Source organism: Paroedura picta, chromosome 5, assembly GCF_049243985.1.
Source record: "Paroedura picta isolate Pp20150507F chromosome 5, Ppicta_v3.0, whole genome shotgun sequence".
Taxonomy (NCBI): domain Eukaryota; kingdom Metazoa; phylum Chordata; class Lepidosauria; order Squamata; family Gekkonidae; genus Paroedura; species Paroedura picta.
This window is the reverse complement of record NC_135373.1, coordinates 27,682,455-27,705,414: the sequence shown is the minus strand read 5'-3', so window position 1 is coordinate 27,705,414 and position 22,960 is coordinate 27,682,455.

The window sequence follows — 22,960 nt, the reverse complement described above, 5'->3', positions numbered from 1 at the left end:
GGCAAATCTGGTGGTGCTGCTGCCCCTCCCTCCCACAGCGATGGCTGCCTCGGGCCTGAATGACTGCTAAAGAAGCCAAAGTGCACCAAAGCGGTCAAACCTCCTTACAATCTTCAAGATGGCATTTTACTAACTGAGCTATACAGCTGAGGTTGGAGTCTAAAGCATAATAACAGCTCACAAAGATTTCTCTTTTGTTTAAAAAAACAAACAAAACACCAGCAATGCAATTCCTCACTAGAATCATTAAAATAAATAAATAACAAGAATCTAACTGTACTTTAGAGCCTCTTGTGGCGCAGAGTGGTAAGGCAGCCGTCTGAAAGCTTTGCCCATGAGGCTGGGAGTTCAATCCCAGCAGCCGGCTCAAGGTTGACTCAGCCTTCCATCCTTCTGAGGTTGGTAAAATGAGTACCCAGCTTGCTTGCTGGGGGGTAAACGGTAATGATCGGGGAAGGCACTGGCAAACCACCCCGTATTGAGTCTGCCATGAAAATGCTAGAGGGCGTCACCCCAAGGGTCAGACATGACCCGGTGCTTGCACAGGGGATACCTTTACCTTTTTTAGACTGTACTTTGTCCCCGTAATATGCAAGGCTAAGGACAGGTATAGGGGAGGTCACTGCCCACCCCCCTCCCTGACACACTGTGCTTCCCAGTTCTGTGACTGCAGACATGCAGTGGGGCTGGGCTAGATGGATTAGAGGGCCAGCTGTAGCTCTGTGAAGAGGCAGCAGTGACATCCCCTTTTTCTCTTCACTCTTCCACCTTTCCCTCTACTTCTGTGATAGGGACATCTTTCCCCACAGAGCAAAATGCACAAGCCAGCCCAGTCACAAAATGTTTGTTTGGTTTGTTTGGTTCCATGTTCATAGTATAAGCAGCAGTGGAATCTAATGGCTTTGATTTATTTATTATTTTTTGTAAACCTGCAACCATTTATGGAATGTTTATCTATAGGAAATGTGCATTTACTTCATTCGTGGTGGGAAGGATTTACAGAAATCTACCAGCATGCTGGACACCTGAAAGATTTAACACAGAGACAATGTGTGGAACTCACACGAAAAAATGTGCTGAGTATAGGGCTAGGAGCCTAATGGGGAAAAAAAGAAAAGACAATATTATTCATACATCTCTGTCAGTACCATCCTAAACAGATCTAATCAAAATCCTACTCAGGTCTATTCAATGGAGCTTACTTCCAAGAAACTGCTCTTAAGTTTGCTATTCTAGCCACCTACAACTGTTTTTCCACAGTGTAGAAAGAACTGCAAAGCAAGATTCCCTGTTGAATGCCCAAATGTAAACACAAAACTATACTAAAAATGACTTTTTAAGGGCTCTCTTGTTATATGATGCAGAGAGAACAGAGCAAAAGCAATGTGTATTCTGAAACTATAGGATTAGGTCTCCTGCAGAAGTAGACTTTTGTGATTTTAGAAGTTGAATATCTAGAAGAAGAAGAAGAAGAGTTGGTTCTTGTATGCCGCTTATCCCTACCCGAAGGAGGCTCAAAGCGGCTTACAGTCGCCTTCACATTCCTCTCCCCACAACAGACACCGTGTGGGGTGGGTGAGGCTGAGAGAGCCCTGATATCACTGCCCGGTCAGAACAGCTTTATCAGTGCCGTGGCGAGCCCAAGGTCACCCAGATGGCTGCATGTGGGGGAGTGCAGAATCGAACCTGGCATGCCAGATTAGAAGTCCGCACTCCTAACTCCTATACCAAACTGGCTCTCTAAGAAGTAAATCTTAATAAAGCACAGTCTAGGAACTCTAAAGAGTACGAGGCTTACCGAGTCACTTTCTTTTGGGCAAGCTAGAAAGGCGAGAAGAATGCCAACCACAGCATGGAGTTTCATCTTGGCTCTTCTTTGGTACCCTTCAACAAGTGAAATCCGCTGTGTGAAGGCAGTGTATCCATAGGTGCTGTATTTATACAATGAATCTGTCCTTGAATTTCTGGCCTGGGCAGTAAAGTACAATGCCCTCATGTCCAAAAGCAGCATCACCTTTGCCACTCAGGATAGGTTAATCCTCTTCCTGTGCTAGCTTAATAGTGTTTCCATAGGCTAGTGGCCAACTTGATGCCAAGAGTCAATGGCATTGTTCTTCCTAACAACACACTAACAGGCATGTATCAGAGCAAAGAAATGATACATCCCCTTCATAGAACCCTTTGAATAATATCGCCCAAGAGCTGAAGTGAACTCTTTTTTTGGGGGGTGGAGGGCATCTGGAGCACATCAAAAAGCTAAAAGGAAATTAGATGAAACAGAGCAGGTCCAGAGAACTGAAGAGGTAGTGAAAAAAATATTGGAAATACGGGTGCATAAAACGCAATCCTTTGAGGAAAGAATTCAGAGAAGAATACAAGAATCTGAGAAAATAACCCTGAAGAATGTTCAGAGTATTCAAAGAAATATTAAAGAATCTGAAGAAAGAACTCACATCCAAGAAATATGTCAAGAACTATTGGTTGGACTATCAGAAATTAATATAAAGCTACAAGAACAAACACAAGAAATTGTAATAATTAAAGACCGATTATGCATGGACAGGGAAGGGGGGCTGGTGCCTGCATGACAATGGGGCTAAACCCCACTTACCTATGACACTGGCACCATCCAGAGCCCCTCCCAGCCCTGGCCTGTGTTAGGACCTCTCATGGCCTGTGGCAAGGGAATGTGGATTCCTCCACATTCACTTTCTTGCCACAGCATCCAGTAGACGCTTGGACCGTGAATAAAGAAAGGGATGTAAAACATGCCATTCAACTCTGAGGTGCTGCAAAACTGAATGGGGCATTTTCACTACCCAATATGTTTGTATAGCGGTATAACTATCTGCCACAATTATGCAGTGGGACCCCAATGCTCCCCTATTCTGCTGCCGCCTCCACGAGGCATGGTAGAACCCAACTGATCCAGAGTTTTGTGTGTACATGCACAACTTTTGGTCTGACCATGTGTGCTGAGGGATTCCCCCCCCCCCTGTGCCTAAAAGGGACATGGCAGGGCATGCTACCCCACTGCTAGAGATAGAAAATGCTGACATTAGAAGACACTTATAAGATCAGGCTCCTGAAATAGAGATGTTACCTTTTTTCAGATATACGTCAAACATACTTAAAAAAAGCTGGATATCAAAAAGTCTGACAGTTAATCTAGATAAAGCAGAGATTCAAGCAATGATATTTTCAATCATAATCCAATCTAAGTACACTGACAATGGAACAGAAAATCAAGAAGAAGGTGGAGACTTTTACTACAAGAAAATGTGGTGTGCAAGTGCAAAAAAAAAAAAAGATCTGGAAGAATTTTTTTGAAATAACCAAGGCAGAAGGGATGACCTTAGCTACAATTTGGGAGGCAAGCCAAATTTTAGCATAGGAATTTTACTAGCAGCCACATGTTATATGTGGCTGGACCCTGCTCAATAGACTGGCATACTATCTCCAACAACCAGTGGTACCCTTCAACTGTCTAGTCTTATGCCAAAGCTAGACACTGTCTCCATAGTTTGCCAAGATCCAGCTGGGCAAGACTCCTCTTCAGCTTGTTCCAAGCCACAGATTTGACATGACAGCTACAGCCTGATACGCTCCTGCCTTCCTCCCCCCACCACTGTATTGCTGATCAAGTGGACAGCAGAGTCAAGTTTGCCTAAAGGCTTCTTCCCCCAACCCCAAAAGGTAGGCCTATTGAGACATGATGGTTTCCTTTCTTTAAGCTCATCAGCACCCATCTCTGGATCCAGCCAATGCTTTACTCATGAAAAACTCCAAGCATGACCTCCTCTTCTCAAAAAGCCAAAGTGTATATCTGATCCAGGATCCATTCAAGTCACCCATCATGTTGCTGGCTTGTTGTGTCATCTCTCTGCCTCTCTGCTCTCCAGGGCTGGTAAGTATGCCTACTGCAACCCTCTTCCCTCTTTGGATTCCTATCAGATTAACTGTTAGTGTGCCTGATATATGTTTGTCTATTTCTTTTTATTATTTTCTTAAAAATAAAGACTGCTTGTTATTTTACTATCACTATTTTGTTATCTGCCTTGAGTTCAACCTAATAAACATTGGCAAACGATCCATTCGCAAAGTTAACAACCTATCACAAACCATTCCCCACTCTATAAATATACACATATCTTAGCCACACGTGCGTTTTTAGTAACACACCACCAAAAGGATGTGAGAAAAAACAGAACAAAATAAGATAATCGTAAGAAAAAAGCCAGAGATTTGAACAAGAGCAAAAACAACAGTCTTAATAAAGATATGCTAGCAGAGAGATTCAGAAGAAATTCAGAAGTGGAAGAGATTTTTTTAAAAAAATTATAATTTCTAAAACAAGGGAATTTCAAACATGAAAACATTAATGTAATGAATGTGGGCTGCGGCCCTGAATTATGGAATTGGATGCATGGTATGTACTCAAATCAACAGGCAAATATTTTAATAAATGTGAAATTAACAGAAAAACAAACACATAGGGACATCCATACTATTTAACCTAGTGTTAAAGATTCTAACTACAAAGATCAGACAAAATGCTAGGATTAAAAGAATGAAAATGGAATATGTAGAACAGCCTTTCTGAAGCATTTTACTGTTGAGAATCCCCTGAAACATTCTGAAGGAGAAGAAGAAGAAGAAGAAGAAGAAGAAGAAGAAGAAGAAGAAGAAGAAGAAGAAGAAGAAGAGTTGATTCTTGTATACTGCTTTTCTCTACCCGAAGGAGTCTCGAAGTGGCTTACATTCGCCTTCCCTTTCCTCTCCCCACAACAGACACCCTGTGAGGGAGGTGAGGCTGAGAGAGCCCTGATATCACTGCTCAGTCAGAACAGCTTTCTCAGTGCTGTGTCAAGCCCAAGGTCACCCAGCTGGTTGCATGTGGGGGAGCATGGAATCAAACCCGGCTCGCCAGTGCAGACTTCTACACTCCTAACCACTAAACCAAACTAGCTCTCAGACAATAAATGTAAAATGTAAAATTCATTGTTAGATTGTTTTTATATCAAACTCATGTCTATTCTTGAATGCTTGATGTCTATCAAGAAAAAATGTAAAATATTTATCTTTTGGATAATAAAATCAGAGTCCAGTAGCACCTTTAAGACCAACAAAGATTTATTCAAGGCGTGAGCTTTCGAGTACAAGCACCCTTCATCAGACCATGATCTTCTTACATGACAGGGAATATAAGATGTTAGATTCTCTTTTGGATGTTAGATTCTCCAAGCATCTTCTATTTTCAGCATTTCCAAATACCGAAATATATTTAGGTAGTTTTTCATGTTTAAGATTTCTAAATCTATCCTTCTTTGGATCTAAAACTCTAATCTTGTCTCAAGAACATTGTATCTTCACCTTGGAATTCTAGCATGGCTTGAAAAATATTCTCAAAAAATTAAATTTAAAGTGTGAGAAAAACAATAGGGAAAGGAATTGGGAAAAGAGAATGGAAGGGAAGTGAGAGAATTAAAAGGGAAATGAAGAAACATCAAAGGGGGAAGGCAAATTCCATAGTCTTCTCATTATTTTTATTTGATAGAAGCTACCAGAGATGCAACTCTAGTAGGTAATACTTTTAAAACATCTGTTTTCTAACTGTACGTGGAGTAGACCAACATAGAATGGACCAAACTTGTTTCGATCCCAAGGGATCTTCCTCAGAGGTCAAATTGTCGTGAGGAATGCACTTGTGTATAAAATCAAAATTAAAAGGCTTGATGGGTGGCGACGAAAAATCTGTGAGGTGCTGCTCCAACTAGTCTTTCTAATATGAAAGTATCTGATTTGGAGCCCACCTTCTAAAATATTTACTTCCAGAGGCCACCACTCTCCACTTTTGCCCCATTTTCAATCACTAGGGCAGCGGTCCACAAGCTTCCGCTTGCTGCGGTCTGCTGCGGCGTACTGGGCGGAGAGGGTTATTTATTTCTGGTTATTTACATCTGGTTATTTTTGGTTACATCTGGTTATTTTTGACATCCCAGAATCCTGTTATGATTGAATGTTTTATGTATTTTTCCTTGCACTGCTGGCCAGATCTCCTATCCCCCCCCCCCAGGCAGCCCCACCGATCTACTTTCTGTTTTTGGGGTAGCGGCAGGGAGCACCAGCGGAGATGATGGGCCTCCCACTTGAAAAGGCTTGGCAAGTCCTCCACAGGCCTCGGTGGGTGTTTTCAGGGCAGTGATGGAAAGCCCCAGCAAGGACTCCATGCCTCCATCCACCACCGCAAAAAGGCTTGTCAAGGCCTCCACAGTCCTTGGTGGGTGTTTTTGTGGTGGTGGTGGGGAGTGGTGGTTGGGATGATGTACATCCCAGAGGGACTTGCCCCAGAGGGACAGACCAGAATGAACGGGATGAAATTAATCCAAAAAGCTCACCGAGGTCTCTGCAGGCCTTGGTGGTTGTTTTCGGGGTGGTGGCGGGATGTGCTGGTGGGTTTTCCACAGCTCCCCTCCCTGCTCCAAAAAGGCTCAGAGAGGCCTCCACAGGTGTTTTTGGGGTAGGAATGGGAAGCCTGGTGGCGGCTCTGCTCTTCCCACCGCGGCCCTGAAAAGGCTCACCGAGGCTTCGGCGGGCTTTGTCGGGGCAGAGAGGAAAGTCCTGGTGGTGAGTCAGGTTCTCCCACCACCACCCCATTCCCGATGATGAGCGTTTCCTGGCAGCGGTCATGAGCAGACTGACAGCGAGTGCGCCAGAGTGTTCCTCATTGGCATTGTTAGGGTGGGTGCAAGCAGGGCCAGGCCAATCAAGACATGCACAGCAAAGCTGTGTGTATTCTGACTGGCCTGTGAACCATAAGCAGAGGCTGGACTGGCCCACCCAGTAGGCCTCTGTTCAAATATTAATACAACAAAATGTTGAAGATATATAGAGTTAGAGATAGAGATACACACATATGCATATGCATATGCATATGCATACATACATACATACATACATACATACATACATACATACATACATACATACATACATACATACATACATATACATATATACATATAACCGTCCAGAGCTGTAAAGAATTGGAGGTAGAAAAATCCAAATAAATAAATATACTTCCATATTTATCATTATGTTAGGTAACCATTTCTTTTTTCTGTATTTCCTTTATACAATTTCTTTGTTTAAAATATATATATATATTGTCTTCTCAGTTTACTCAGAAGTATCAAAATATCTATGTGTACATCTTACTACTCATTGTATTTGATTCTGTTTTGAGCTCCATCGTGTGTATATACCAGCAAAATACAGAGAAACCCTATAACCATGAAATATGCTGTTTGTCCGCAACTTCCAAATTCTGAGGCAATGTCTTCAAGATGCAAACATGTATATTCTGGCAATCAGCTACATTTGTGCTATGACCATTTCTTCACATTAATAGGATCTATTGTTCAGAAGAAGAGAACAGGAACATAGAGAATAGCCAGAGGCAAATGTTTTTCTGAGTTCACAGAACTGTATCAGGCAATCCATTTCTTCTCCCCTTTCCATCATCAATCTGGCTTAAGAATGCATTTGAACAAAATTGCTTTGAGCCTCTGTGAAGTAGGTTTTCACATAGTGTTCTTTCTAATTCTGAATGCTTGACCACCAGCCAGTTCAGTTCATGCCCTATTTGTGAAAAGAGAGGCTGATGCTTTTGATGTTCCCCATTGGGACTGTTCAACACACTGCATTTCTTCTTACCTATTCCATACAGTATAAATAGGTTTCTGCAGATTCATTCATTCATTCATTCATTCATTCATTCATTCATTCATTCATTCATTCAATTTATAGTCTGCCTACATACTTGGGGGACTCAAGGCGGATTGCATAAAAGCACATAAAACCCCATAAAGTCCCTAAACTTTAAAACCATCTACAAATAGCAGAAAAATAAGGGGAGTCATCCAAACCCTCCATAACACCCACAAAGGGTTCAATAGATGATATAGCAAAAAACCTGGGGAGGCCCATCGCGCTTAAATGACCCAGCCACAACCAAAGACCTGACAGAAGATATCTGTTTTACAGGCCCTGTGGAACTTTGACAGCTCTTCCTTCAAGGTGTTCCAGAATCAGCTGGATTCTGTATCAGCTGCATTTTCCAGTCTGATTTTCAGGAATCAGACTGAGCCCAGCCTGCAGAGTCTGTGATAAAGACACATCCGAGATCCAACAGCCAGTTGTAATCCAAAGAGAGCTTTATTAGAAAGAGTCCACAGAAAGCTAAAGCAAACCAAGATCTTCCTAAGCAAAGATCTTGATAATAACAAAGAGCAATAGGCAATACAAGGGAGATATAGAGTCCTCCCCATAAGGGAAGGGTGCTAAGGCATTTTGGCAGGAGAGCGAGAGGGCACCAAAGGTGCCAGGGTTCACAGGATGCCAGATGACCAGGAATCTAATCTAGGTTGTTACAATATTGTTGAGACTAGGCTGACTCTGCAAGGACACTTATAGTGAGATTGATACATCAACAGCAGAAACTCCCGCTGGGAAAAGAAGGGAGGCTTGGAGCCTAAGGACAGATTTACAGGTTTACGACCCTCGAGTCTGCCAGGCTTGCAGGAAACAAAACTAGCTGGCATGAATCGGGGTTCATGACAGACAAGGATAAGGGAAGGCCCACATAGAGCAAGGGGACAGTTGCATGGATCACCGTGGCCAGGTAGAGTGATAGTAGCCACACCTGAGAAAAATTGAAGAATGCCTGATGGGATACTCTCACGACCTGTGCCTCCATATAAAGGCATGCATCGAGGATCACCCCCAGATCCTGGCACAGGGCACGATGTAAATTGCATCCCAGCCAATGATGTGCTTCCTCGCCTGCCCCCTTCCTTTCCAGCCACAAGACTTCCAAATTGGAGGGGTTGAATTTCAGGTGACACTGCTACAGCTTCCAAATATCTGGCAAATGTTTTCAGGATGGGAGTCTGGGCATCTGTCCATGTGTAGAAAGAGCTAGGTGTCATCTGCATACTGATAAAACCCCAGTCCCTAGGCCAGAGGGTGCATTAAGCTGTTAAAAGAGTAGGGGAGAGAACCACCCCTTTTGGCATTCCACACGGGTGTTGAAAGGGGTGCAACCATCTGTGTCTGCTTCTATAGGAAGGAGAGCAGCACAGAAGGACTGTCCCATACATCCCAGTCCCTGAAAGGTGGTAGGCTAAGTGCTCATGGTTGACCATGTCAAATGTGGCCAATAGATCTAACATCACGAGAATAGAAAACCTCCCCTTGACAGCTGGTACTGGAGTTCATCCATCAAGGCAACCAGCACTGTTTCCACCCCTGTGGCCAGGATGGAAGCCTGACTGGTATGGCTCAAGTACCAAAGGTTCCTCCAAGAATGCCAAGAGGTGGCCTGTAATGGCCCTTTCAACCACTTTGCCCAGAAACACAAGATTTGAGACTGGGCAGTAGCTGGCCAGGTCCCATGGATCAAGCAATTGTTTCTTTAGCAAAGGATGGGCCACTGCCACATTCAGCACCTCAGGGAACTACCTGATAGACAGAGAGAGATTGGTAATATCCCTGAGTTGGCCTCCTATCCAATGGCTGCCCCCTTGGGGCAGCCAAGGCGGACAGGGATCAAGGGGGCAAGTGGTCGCCCTTACCGATCCCAGCAACTTGTCCACTTTGAAGCCATCAAGCATCATATCCCAACCTGGGCAACAGACCTTCAGTTCTCTATCTGTTTCAACCATGGCAAGAAGGTCCTGGTGGAGTGACAAGATTTTATCCATGAAAAAGCTAACTAATGACTCACAGCTAAGGTCCAATTGACTAGAATTTTGACACCCCTCCTCAAGGGCAGTAAGTGACTGAACAATCCCATACAGTTGTTCCAGAAGAGAGCTCATGGACAAAATTTCCGTGGCAGAAAAACTCACATTTTGCCACTTTCACTACGAACTCCTATAAGCATGTGATAGGATGTTCTTGTTGCTTTATCGCAAGTTTTCCTCTACACTCACTCTATGCATCTCACTTCCCTCTTCCTCTCCTTAAGCTCCCTTGCATACCATGGGGCCTGTTTGAGGTGAAGGCAGAGAGGATGCTGAGGGGCAATCACATCTATGGCAGCTGATAGGCAGGACTGCCAGTCCTCCACCAACATCATTAATGAGTCACCAGGAGGCACTGGGTCCTGCAGAGCATTCCGGAATCCAACTGGTTCCATGTCTCCATGAGTGGGCTAAAATATTCCCATCTCCCTAAAAGGGAGGGGGCAGAATCTGAAGCTGGGCCTACAGGCGAAAGCTACTTTCCAATATCCTGTCAAAAGATTTCTTTAAGAACTTCATCTGTGACTGGAGGCAATCCAGCTTCTAATTCTATTACTGAGAACAACTGGGCAGACACTTCCTCTCACAGTGATTTGATTTGACAATGATATGTAATTACGGTTTCATCTTGCCAGAGCAAAATTTGTGAAAAGCATCTGTGTTCCCCGAGCTCTTGGTTTTTGTGCTTGAGAGCCAGTTTGGTGTAGTGGTTAGGAGTGCGGATTTCTAATCTGGCATGCTGGGTTCGATTCTGCACTCCCCCATGTGCAGCCATCTGGGTGACCTTGGGCTCGCCACGGCACTGATAAAACTGTTCTGTCCAAGCGGTGATATCAGCCTCACCCACCTTACAGGCTGTCTGTTGTGGGGAGAGGAAAGGGAAGGCAACTGTAAGCCACTTTGAGCCTCCTTTGGGTAGAGAAAAGTGGCATATAAGAACCAACTCTTCTTCTTCTTCTTCTTCTTCTTCTTCTTCTTCTTCTTCTTCTTCTTCTTCTTCTTCGAGCAGGCTTTTTCAACTAGGATTTCATGAAACCTAAGGGTTTCCTCAGGGCCCTGAAAGGGTTTTCTGAATGGGCAAGAGTTCATTGTTTATATATATATATATATATTTATGTTAAATGTTTATCAGATGATATGACCATATATATATGGTCATGTCAAACCTGTACATATCTGGGTAGCATATTTTCAAAATCTCTATAAAAATCCAAATTGCCAATATAATCCATGTTTATTAATGGGTATAGCAGAGTGGCCTCCAGTCTCTTGCAGCAAAGTAAAGTCACTCATCCAGCAGCTGAGGTGCAGAAAAGTCCCAGGACTAGATGGTATTCCTACTGAACTAATTAAAAACAATGAAGATTGGTGGGCTCCACTTTTGGCAGCCTTGTTTTCCTATATCAACACAACAGGATGGATCCCCAAGAGTTGGGAAACAGCAATTATAGTACCCTTCTATCAAAAAGGAAATCGGAAGGACCCAACAAATTATCGACCAATTAGTCTACTTAGTGTTCCTAGTAAAATCTATGCTAAACACCTTTTAGACAAACTATCCATCTGGCTAGATCAGGAAAAGCTGATTGGGAGGGAACAAACTGGATTTAGGGAAGGGGCATTCACCTTGGATCATTGTTCAACTATCCAGCATCTAATAGAGAAATATACCTCTACTAGTCCCGCCTCACTATATGCTGTCTTTGTAGACTTCAAAGCAGCATTTGACTCTGTTTCCAGAGCTTGTCTCTGAGAAAAGCTAGAGTCCACTTCAATTGATCGAAGGCTCTCATTAGATATTTATACCAGAACACGGCTCTTAGAGTAAGATGTAGCAAACAAGGACATTTAACTGACCCAATTAATACCTTCAGAGGGGTCAACAAGGCTGAGTCTTAGCCCCTGCACTTTTCAACTTCTATATAAATGATTTGACCCAAGTGTTTCAAGATTCAGACTTGCATCCCCCAATATTAGCTGGTTGCCCAATCCCTATACTGTTTTATGCTGATGATGTAGTTCTTCAATCAAGAACCCCCATAGGGATTAGGCAAATGCTCAAAAAACTTGCCCAGCATTGTGAAAAAGGACACCTTGAAATTAACTACCAGAAGACCAAGGCCAAGACATTTGGTAAATGTCCAAAATCTAGAACATGGGTGCTAAATGGGCACAAAATTGAACAAGTAACCAAATTTAAATATTTAGGTTTATATGTTCAAGCCTCTGGAGCAAAGAGCATCCATTATTCATATACATCAGAACTAGGGCAAAGATCAGCAAATAATATATTGAAATTCTATTGAGCAAAGGGCAGATTCTTTATACCAGCAGCCTTGAAACTATACTCTGCTAAATCTCTAGCCCAACTCACTTATGGTGCATTTTTGGGTGCTCCAATATCAGATACTATCAAGCTTGAAAGGGTCCAGTCTAAATTCCTTCGGGCACTCCTCCAATTTCCATGCTCTGTAACCAACTCCATGGTGTGTCTAGAAACACAAATGTTAATGGTCCAAGACAAAATCTGCCTGTCAGCAATAGGAATGTGGCTGAAATTACATAAAATACATAACCCACAGGGTATAGTTTCTTTAACCCTGAATGACAACTTCCAGTCTTCTTGGACTAAGGCTGTTCATAGAGGAATCCAAAGTCTGGGGTTCTCCAGACAGTTATTATCCAAATTAGCTCATGATCAAGCTGCATCATTAGTTAAGCAGTGGATACAAGACAATCAACATTATCTGGACCTGAGTAAATCTGAGTAAAGCTCCAACTTTTTTTGTTTTTTGTTTTTTTAATTTTATTATAATTAATAAATAACAGTTAATCAACAGAAATGCCCCACCAAAAACAAAATTCACTGCAGCACAACTCTGTAGCTTCATAAACCATTTGAATCCTGTAGACAATGTCCATTTCATGTATTACATTCCAACATCATAATTCCAAGTCACACATTACAACACTAGTTCACATATTTTATAGTCTGAAAATTTCCTTAAGTATTTTGCCAAATCAAGCCAAATTATATTGAAATCCTCAATCATTTTCTCCCCTTGAATTACTTTAATGTTATTTGTTAACTTTTCCAACATCATAAACTGCCTAATTTTCTTTTGCCAATTATCTAATGATATATTATCATGTTTTTCCAGTTAGTAGCAACTAACATCCTGGCAGCTACAATCAGAAAGTTCACCAATATTTTCTGCTTACATTAAGCATTTTCGCATCAGTTTATTCTCTGTCAATAGGCTCACGCACCGAAAGTGACCATCTACCACTCCAGCTCTCATTCCGAACCCTTTATACCGTTACTCCAGACCAAACTCAACCCTCTCCCCTGGAAAACACTATGATCCTCAGAAGCACGGGATAATGCCGGATTATTTCCATAACTTGGCAAATCCCCTCCATCGCAGAGCGTTTTCACTTGCTCGGCTTAACGCCTTTCCATCTAAAGTATTACAAGGGAGATTTGCCAAGATCCCCTTCGAAAACAGACTATGCACCTGTGAATCAAGTTCTCCTGACACCATCCAACATATCCTACTGGATTGTCCCTTGTTCACTGAACAGAGAAGGCACATCATACCTCTCATACCAAAACGGAGAAACCATTCAAGAGACCTGATTTGCCAATTTTTACTGAGTGATAAAGATGCCAACGTCACTTTTATTACGGCTGAATTTCTGTCCTCAGTTTTTAAATTTAAACTGTCTGACGTATCCTGACTAACTTTGTTTATCCTGCTTATCTGCTTTATGCCAATAAAGGTATTGTATAGAGAGATAATAAACATTTTAACCCATGCAATTTGAGTGAATGTATCACTATTCTGTTTTTCCATTTCTTCAAGTCTAATTTTATTTGTCTCCACAATAGTTTATAATTATATTGTTACATCTTATTCAAATTTTTAGTAATTGTTATACCAAGATATCTGAAACTTTTATGAACTAATGGGATATTTAATTTCTGAGAAGCCTCTAGCTGTATTTTAGGAATAATATTACTACATAACAGACTAGATTTTGAAAAGTTTATCTTTAGCCCTGAAATTTGGCTAAAATTTTGAAATTCTTCCTTAATAGGTTTTATAGATGATTTTAAATCTGCTATTGATAGCAACATATCAGCAGCATACATTGTTAACAGCTTTTCCACCCCACCACAATTAAAGCCTCTAATTTCCTGATTATTACTTAATTTATTTGCTAGAGGCTCTAAAGCCAGAATAAAAAGTAATAGGGAAAGAGGGCATCCTTGTTTAGTACAACAGTTAATTTCCACTTTCCCTGCAATACTATTTAAAATATTTGCTTAAGAGGTGGAATATATAGCTTGCATTGCATTATTAAATCTATTTCCAAAACCATAACATTGTATTAACTTTTTATTCTATATTTATATCGATACGATACGATATGATAACATTTATTGTATGTAGCCAAAGGCCATTACAAAGCACAATTAAAACAATATGGCACAAATATAAACAAATAAAACAATATTTCTCCAATATTGTGTACCTAAAAATGTAAACATGGACTACTAAGTTACAATAAAAGAGATAAAATGGTGTATCAAGGTGGAGGCTCCTGTAAAAATGCATTAGCTCGAATCTTCCTGGCAGCCAGAGCAAAAAGTGCCACCCTATAAGAGATATAGGGGTCGACATCTGATAACAGATAGGTGACTTTGTTAAAATCAGAAATAGGGTGAGAGTTTGGTAATAGCTTGGCAAGGAATTTGCCCCTGGGTTCGGAGTACAGGGGACAAGCCAAGACATAGTGGGGCAGGTCCTCCACAGATGGATTTCCACATATGCACAGGCGTTGGGCTGTGGGTATTCGGAGATATCGCCCAGAGAGCATGGCTGATGGCATCATTTCAAACCGCAAAGATGTTAGGGCCATTCTAAGATTACGTGTCGTTATATTTACTAAATATGATGCTCTGGAATGGTCTTTTTTAATTGTTTTATACCATGGGGCTGCTTGTGATAGCTGTATTGAAGAGTAGTCGATCAGAGAGTCAGCTTTGAACACCCAATCACGTAAATCAGAAATATTGGCTGATGTATGCAGTAAGTCATCTGGTATGGTATAGCGTGAAAGGATGGAGCTAAAAAAATCAGACCGAGTCCTGTCCTTGCTCAATAAGAGCTTAAAACTTTGATGGTTTAAAGAATCTAATTTGGTTGAGATGTCTTTCTTCCAAGATTTCAGAATAGCTAAGTGGGCACGGGCTTTGAGTGAGGGAAAACCAAGCTCTGCCCTCATCAGGGCTGCAGGGGACCCTTTTGGAAGAGCCAGGATACGTCTGAAGAAAAAGTTCTGAATGGGCTCCAAGCTATTGATTGTTTGTTCTTTCCAGCCCCAGATGTCAATGCCATATAGTAGGTGAGGAATGACCTTGGCTGCAAAGAGCTTTAGAGCTGGGTCAACTAGAAACCCTCCCCTGGTATAATAAAATCTCAGAATGGCTCCAATGATTTTTAGACCAGAGGCCTTTATAGTTGCAAGGTGGGCATTCCAGTTTAGGGTCTCACTGTAAGTGATCCCAAGATATTTAAATGTACTACACTGTTCTATAGGAATATTGTTTATACTCCAGATAAAATTTTTAGGTCTTTTCCTAAAAACCATAACTTTTGTTTTTGTGTAGTTAATGGAAAGGGACTCTTCCTTACAATAAGTACCCAAGTTGTTAAGTAGCTTTTTCAGACCAACTCTTGTAAGGGAAACCAGGACCATGTCATCTGCATAAAGCAGGATAGAGACCTTTTGCTGACCGACAGAAGGGGGTACAAATTCTGGGCCCGATAGTCTTTGAACTATATCGTTGATATAAATATTGAAAAGCAGAGGGGCTAGTACACACCCTTGCTTTACCCCTTTCCTTACTGCAATTTCATTAGTTAGAGAGCCTGAAGCACCTACCCTAATTTTTGTGTGGGTGCCTGAGTGCAGTTCATGCATCAGAAACAGTAGGCGTTTATCGATGTTAGTTTCCCTCAGCTTTGACCAGAGTCTGTCCCTATCAATGGAGTCAAAAGCTGTGGCTAAATCAATGAAAGCTGCGTATAAGGCTCTCGTAGGGCCTTCTATACTGGAGTAGACTAAGTAATGGAGGGTTTGGCAGTGGTCAGTGGTAGAATGGCCTCTTCTAAATCCTGCTTGGTGTGGGTGTAAGATATGGTTGTCAGCAGCCCAGTCCTCTAGTTTATGTAAGAGGAATTTTCCATAGAGTTTAGATGCGATATTTAGTAAACTAATGGGGCGGTAGTTTTGTGGGTCGGTCTTGTTGCCTTTTTTGTGGATAGGAACCACTATGCTCATCTTCCAGCCATTGGGGAAAATGCCTGATTCATTTATCTGGGTGAAGACCCTAGCTAAGACTGGGTCTATTTATATCTAACATATTTAATTCTTCTAATTTCTGATCTAATTTAACTTTATCTGTGGGGGATCCCGATCTTTTATAAATATTTATTAATTTACCAACTACAATTTCCATATCCTTAATTTGTTTATTTTTTTTGTTTCTTTATTCTTGATAAATTCTTAATACAGTCTCCCCTCATTACAGCTTTCATAGCTTCCCACCTTAATGTGTTTGATATTGAGCTGTCTGCATTTTCTCTAAAGTACCTTTCCAAGGTCACTTTCAGGTTTTGTCTACTTGTACTATCTGTCAAAAGAACAGGATCAAACTTCCAGGTATAGTTAGTACTGGTCTGAGTTTTATTTATAATAGCCATAATTGGAGCATGATCTGTAATTTTAATCATGCCAATTGACCTTTTCTCAACCCAGTGCAATGCTTCCTTCGAGATAAGAATCACATCTAGCCTAGAGAAGGATCCATGTACTGTTGAATAAAACCATAAATCACATAAACCATATTTTTCAATTATTTTAAGCAAATTATATGCCTTACGTTCTGAAGGTGTGAAGTTCCCTTTTGCTTTTTTATCTAAGCCCTTCCTCATATGAATCAAACCTACAGATATGTTTTGTAAATTAATATTTAAATCCCCCCTATTATTCTTGTAGATGAAGAACATTTCCCCAATTTCCTAAAGAATTTATGAGCAAACTCGATTTGTCCTTTATTAGGGAAATATACTGAGACCAATGTCACTAATTGAGACCCCCCTAAAAGACCTTCAACAAAGATGAATCTGCCATTGGGATCTCCTAGAACCCTTTGTGGTTTGAAGTCCACTAATGAGTTAAGTACTATTGCAACACCCTGACTCTTAGAGGAGCCAGGAGCCACATATTTCCTAGCCCAATCTGTACCTGGTATTAAGACATCTGTGCTTTTATTTTTATGAGTTTCCTGTAAAAATAAAATGCCTGATTTTAATTCTCTTATATGTGCACCAATTCTTGCTCTCTTTATAGGATCACCCAGACCTCTAACATTTAATGATGGAACAGAACCATTAATCATATTACTATTCTTATTATTGGACATCTATAACAAGACAATCAACGTCAACTGGACCTGAGTAAATCTGAGTAAAGCTCCAACTTTTTTGACCCAGTTAAAACAAGATATGTTCTGGACCCTGCCACTTTTCTGTATCAGCTGGTAATAAGTAAGCAAAGAAGGGCATTTACCCTTGCAAGATGCTCTGTCTTCTCTTCAGGTCTTGTAGAGGGTCGCTATAAGAATATTCCCCTTCCACTGAGAAAATGCTTTTGTGGGAGTGGCGAAATTGATACAAGAGAGCATATATTGTTCCACTGGTGTGCTTATGTAGACATTTGTAGCAACTTGATTGAACCACTCCTTAAAAAGTTGCCAGAACATCATGATGTAGATCAAGCAAAGAGGCTGCTAATTGACGAGTCCCCCCCAGGTGACAACTCAGCTGGCTAAATTTTGTGCCACCGCCATAAAAATCTCTAAAGTAGCTTAATTTTTAGTTCTATTTTATGATCTGTTTTAAATTGTATTATAACAAATGACCATATCCTTTTGGTCTTTTATGTATTGAATTAATATAACTTGGTCTGAACGACTGTAATAAAGTTTGAACTGAACTCATGTCAACCCCTCCCCCCAATGGCCAATGATGGGCTTGGAGGGGGTGCAAAGGAAAGAGGTCCTGGTTAGGCATGTCCATATTTCTGCTTCCCAACCATATTGGCTCAAGGTGGATGCTGTAGTTTCTTCTGTCTGGTAACTCTGTCACCCAGGAAAGTGAAAACTGACCGATTGCCAAGTGGCCTTCATTTATTTGCTTTATATTTATACCCTGCCTTTTAGCCCAGGGGGAATTCAAAGCAGCTTATATTGTTCTCCTTTCCTCTGTGTTATTCTCACATCCGCTGTATGAAGTAGGTTAGGCTGAGAGGCTTTTACTGACACAAAGTCAACCAGCTGACTTCCTTGGCATACTGGGGTTGCAAACCAGGGTCTCTCAGATTCTAGCAGACACACATTAATAAAATATAGTAAATAAATAGACTATTAATAAAAAACACACAAACCATTTTAGTGCTATAATGTTTTTTTGTTTTTTTTTAGTTTTGCAAAGCATTGGCCATCCTCCAGGACAGGAATCGGCAATTCTTATGGCCATTGGCCCTTTGTGAAAGAAGCAGCATAATCAGGTATTTCAAATACTTGCTACACATTATACTAATATGATTGGTGGTTTCCTTTGATTGGGTTGAGGTGGGAGCACAGAAAGCATAACAGCAAGGTTCTGTCAATCAGGTCCGGCAGTTCCGTATATCATGTCCATTATTTGCCCTGGAGAGTAAAGCAGAGCAGTTGGCAAAACCATTCCCACGGATTAGAGATATACATATTAGTCATTAAATATACTGATAACTGTACACTTTAGACATTTTTGAAACCCATTGAAATTAGGACACATGCTTCCTTCTCCCGCTGAAATAAATAGAACTCGGATTGTATCAGATTGTGCCCCATTCTCCTCCTTCTCACCACAGCCTACTGTTTATACTGGGGATCACCAACTACATTGAGCTGGTACACAGTCTTGGAATTCTGAGGAAATATAATGGTTGTCCCCACAAAAGGACTATCAAGGGAATCAGGACCAATGAGAAAATGGCTGCCTAGTGTGGCAGCATCACAACTTGTCAGGAGGTTCCAATCCATTGGTCTTTCTGTGATGGAGTTAGCTGCTTCTCATATGGGTTCCCCCTCAGTTGCAAAATTGTCTCCTAAGGTGGAGGATTTTTTGATGTTCATCTGCAAATTTAGCACGATACTCCTCCTGTACCAAATTTCTCAGAAAACAAACCAACCATCGCATTATCTAATATAAACTTAAGCTAGTAAAATTCCCTGGCGTGCATTGAAATTCTCTCCTAGCTATACTCAGAAACACTAGTTATTCATTTATGCCTTGTATGGCATATTGCATATTCATTCTAGTATATTTATTTCTTTAATTAATTTATACCCCCTTTCTCCCCAGTGGCCACTTACATTATTCTCCTGCCCTCAATTTTATCCTCCGAACAACCCTGGGTGGTGGACTAGGGCTAAGGCACTGGCCCAGGTCATTCAGTGAGGTTCCATGGAAGGAGTGAGATTTGAACCTAGGTCTTCTGAAGATACTAGACCAACATCATTAACCACTTCACTCCACTGAATTGCTTGAATTTGTCAGATTATTTGTTAATATACAACTTCAGCGAGCTGGTTTGTATTTTTGCCATAGTTTCTGAGTCCCCTTATTGCTTCCAAGACCCTACACTGACTTTGTAGTATTAACTCAATAACCACCCGTCTTCTCAATCTTCAGTCTTCACAGGAATTGTCAAAGTCAGAATCAATATTAATGTGGTCCTAGAGAAGCACAAGACTTAGCAAGGCTCCCAGTCACCGCAATGAAAAAGAGAAAAATTAAAATTAGCTCCCACACATAAATTCGTGCATAATTCAGAGGGCAGAAAACGTTAAATAAAATGATAGATACAGTTATTTAAATTCTGCAACATGTATGCGTAAAACCTGAAACCATCCGTTTCTCGTGAATTTTACGAGCTGCCGCGCAAAACTTTGCCATCTGTGCTAAAACCACTGGATTTTCATTTCTAAGTAGCTTTCCAGCACATACCAAGAAAGATCAACAGGGAAGGATAAACTTGGATTGGAGCTCTTGATATAAGGGGCAACGAAGTACAATGTGTTCCATAGTTTGCCAGTCTGGTGTAGTGGTTAGGAGTACAGACTTCTAATCTGACAAGCCGGGTTTGATTCCGCACTCTCCCACATACAGTCAGCTGGGTGACCTTGGGCTCGCCACAGCACTGATCCAGCTGTTCTGACCGATCAGTAATCTCAGGGCTCTCTTGTTTGGCTTCCTTTATTCCATTTCAGACCCCTATGGATCTCCAGTATTACTAGAAATTCGGTATTCATAACTCCAAAACTGTCATGCGTATGACCCTATAGATGCCAAACCTTGCAGTCTAAAGCATTACATAGAGTGCAATGGTCATTGACTTGCAGGAGGGCATTTTGGGCTCAAGAAAGACATGTACAGATTTAAGTTGGCTTAAACAAGGCCACAGCTTTATTAATACTCCACAGGAGTGTTGGCATGGCATGGGAGAGGGAGCCTAACTTGCAGTCAGAAGACCACAAAAACCCAGACCCCAGCAGCACCCTGGAGCCCATCCAGCTCCTCACTGGGAACAGTGCTTGCTGCTGGGATCCCACCCATGGGAAGAGCCAGCGGCGCCCTGGGGCCCACCCGGTTCCCCCACCAGGAACACGGGTCCCCTTGCAGCTGGATTCCCACCATAGGGAAGTGTCCACCTGGGGTGCCAACAGGAAGCGCACACTTCCCTCGGCCCCACCCCAGGCCACCTGGCACTGTAAGCCCTGGGGTGCCAAGGAGAGGCGCCCACCTCCTTCTTGGTCCCACCCCAGGCTACCTGGCCCTGCGAGCCCCAAGCCTCCCCAGCTGGGTCGGCCCTGCTCTCAGACCTGCCACCTCATAGGGAGGTCCCCAACCTGGGGAGTCTGGGGAGTCAGACCAAACTCCCCCCAAACAGGCTCCATCCCATGCCAAAACCACCAGCTGTGACAAAATGCAATATATAGACATCATCCAGTGGCCATACAGACATAAGCTTAACAGCCAACAACATAGGGCGGGTGGGAGAGAAGCTGCTCGGGCTGCAAGCCTGGCACCAAGAGGCAGGGCTCCTCCACGTGGTGCCTTATAAAGCACCCCGAGCCCCCGCCCAGGCGCCAACGGTGCGGCTACGCCGTTCTTGTGCAGCACCCGCCTTTTCTGCCGCCATAGGACCTCCCCCCCAGCGTGCCTTTCCGCCGCATGCTCCTCTGCCGCGTCAATGGTGGCTACAGGTAAGTCTTTGCCACTCTTTCATTTTTGTGATGGCCTTTGACTAACCAGCCTTCTGAAACTGAAAGGAAAAAAGTCATTTATTGCCTAGCCACAACAGAAGGGTGGCAGCCCGGTGTAGCTCCCACCATGCATAATGGGTCATTTTGACTTATCTTCCTCTCCCCAAAAGAAGCAACTTTTGAGTCAGATGAGGCTGAGAGAGTTCTGAGAGCATTGTGACTGACTCACACAGCAGACTTCATGTGGAGCAATGAGAGATTAAATCCAGCTTCCCAGTCTAGACAATTTATAGCGTTTGTATTTCTCACCAATTCAATTAGCACTGAGTCTGGTGCTAGCTATAACCTGACTCTATTGGACAAGAAAAAAAATTGATGGGCAAAATCTTGGTTGGTGACCGAAATAAATATAACTGAATCTTTGATGGGCAAAATCAAAGAGAAGTCAAGGTCCCACTGGCCAGGTTATTCTAAAGAGTGTAGCAGCAAAAATCAGTTTTATGTATGCTGTTCTATTTACACCTGACCATTGATAAAGGCAGCCATGCCGAAACGCGACTGGTCTCTGGAGGCATTAGTATGAATGTACACTTGGATTTTAATGAGGCTATATTTTAAACCTTGGTTTTATAATTCTAATCAATATTAATACTCATTTGTACATTACATTCTACCCTGCAGAGGCTTGAACACATTTTCCTTATTTTCAACATTGGGGGGGGGGGGATGCAGGAATGGACAGCCTGATCTTCAACTTTGAAGTGTAGACATGTCCTTAAACTTAATATCATTGTTTAAAGAAATATATTGCTCACGGCTTCCACTAAAACTCTGTACAGTACAGTTTATTAATATGGTCAACAACCAGCAGAAAATATACAATTAATCAGCAGTTTATGATGACATAACTTATTACAGCAAACTACTAAAATTAGCTCATTTGTCCTAATCTTTTCTAGAGACTAAATATTAATTTACTGCCCCCAGTTAAAACCACCACAACAACAACACCTTGGAAATCCCATGGATGGTAAGCTGCTATGATATTTGGAGGGCAACTGTTGGGCAGCACTTAGCAAACAAGGCTCTAAGTCAGATATTCTTGATGACCCTGGAAGGGTTTCCTAAATATATTTTTATAGATTTTTTAAAATTCATTTGTTGGGGGATAGGATCATAAGAGGTTATGTTGACCTGCCCCCCCTCCCAAAATGACCTATGGTGGGCCCTGAGGGGGTGGGAAGGGGAAGGTCCTCAGGTAGACATATACACAGCTATGACCGTTTATGCACTGGGAACTTGTGCAGCTCCCGTGTAGGAGCACAAATTGGGGGTAGATGAGGTGCACTAGGCCAAATGCTCCCCTGTATAGGTTCAGGAAGAGGTGGTGCAATCTGCCACAACTAAAACTCCAGCCTGCAGCCTGGCATGAAACCTCCAGTGCATAAATGGTCTATGCTTCACATGCATATATTTGTTTGATTACACCACGGCTTGGGTTCTTCAAAGTCTCAAGAATGTTTCAGGAGTTTCTCAATGCTAAAAGAGTTCAGAAAGGCTGATCAAAGTGCTGAAACAACAGCAAAAGTCAGTGAGGAAATAAACCCTCTCTAGGCAGAAAGAACCAGTACTAAAGGGTGAGAGAATTCTGAGGGAACTGTTACTGACCCAAGGACACCGAACAGGCATCATGTGGAGGCATGAGAGATTGAACCTAACTGTCTAGGTAGACTCTGGAGACAAGTGGCACCTTTAAGACACTGCCCCTGGA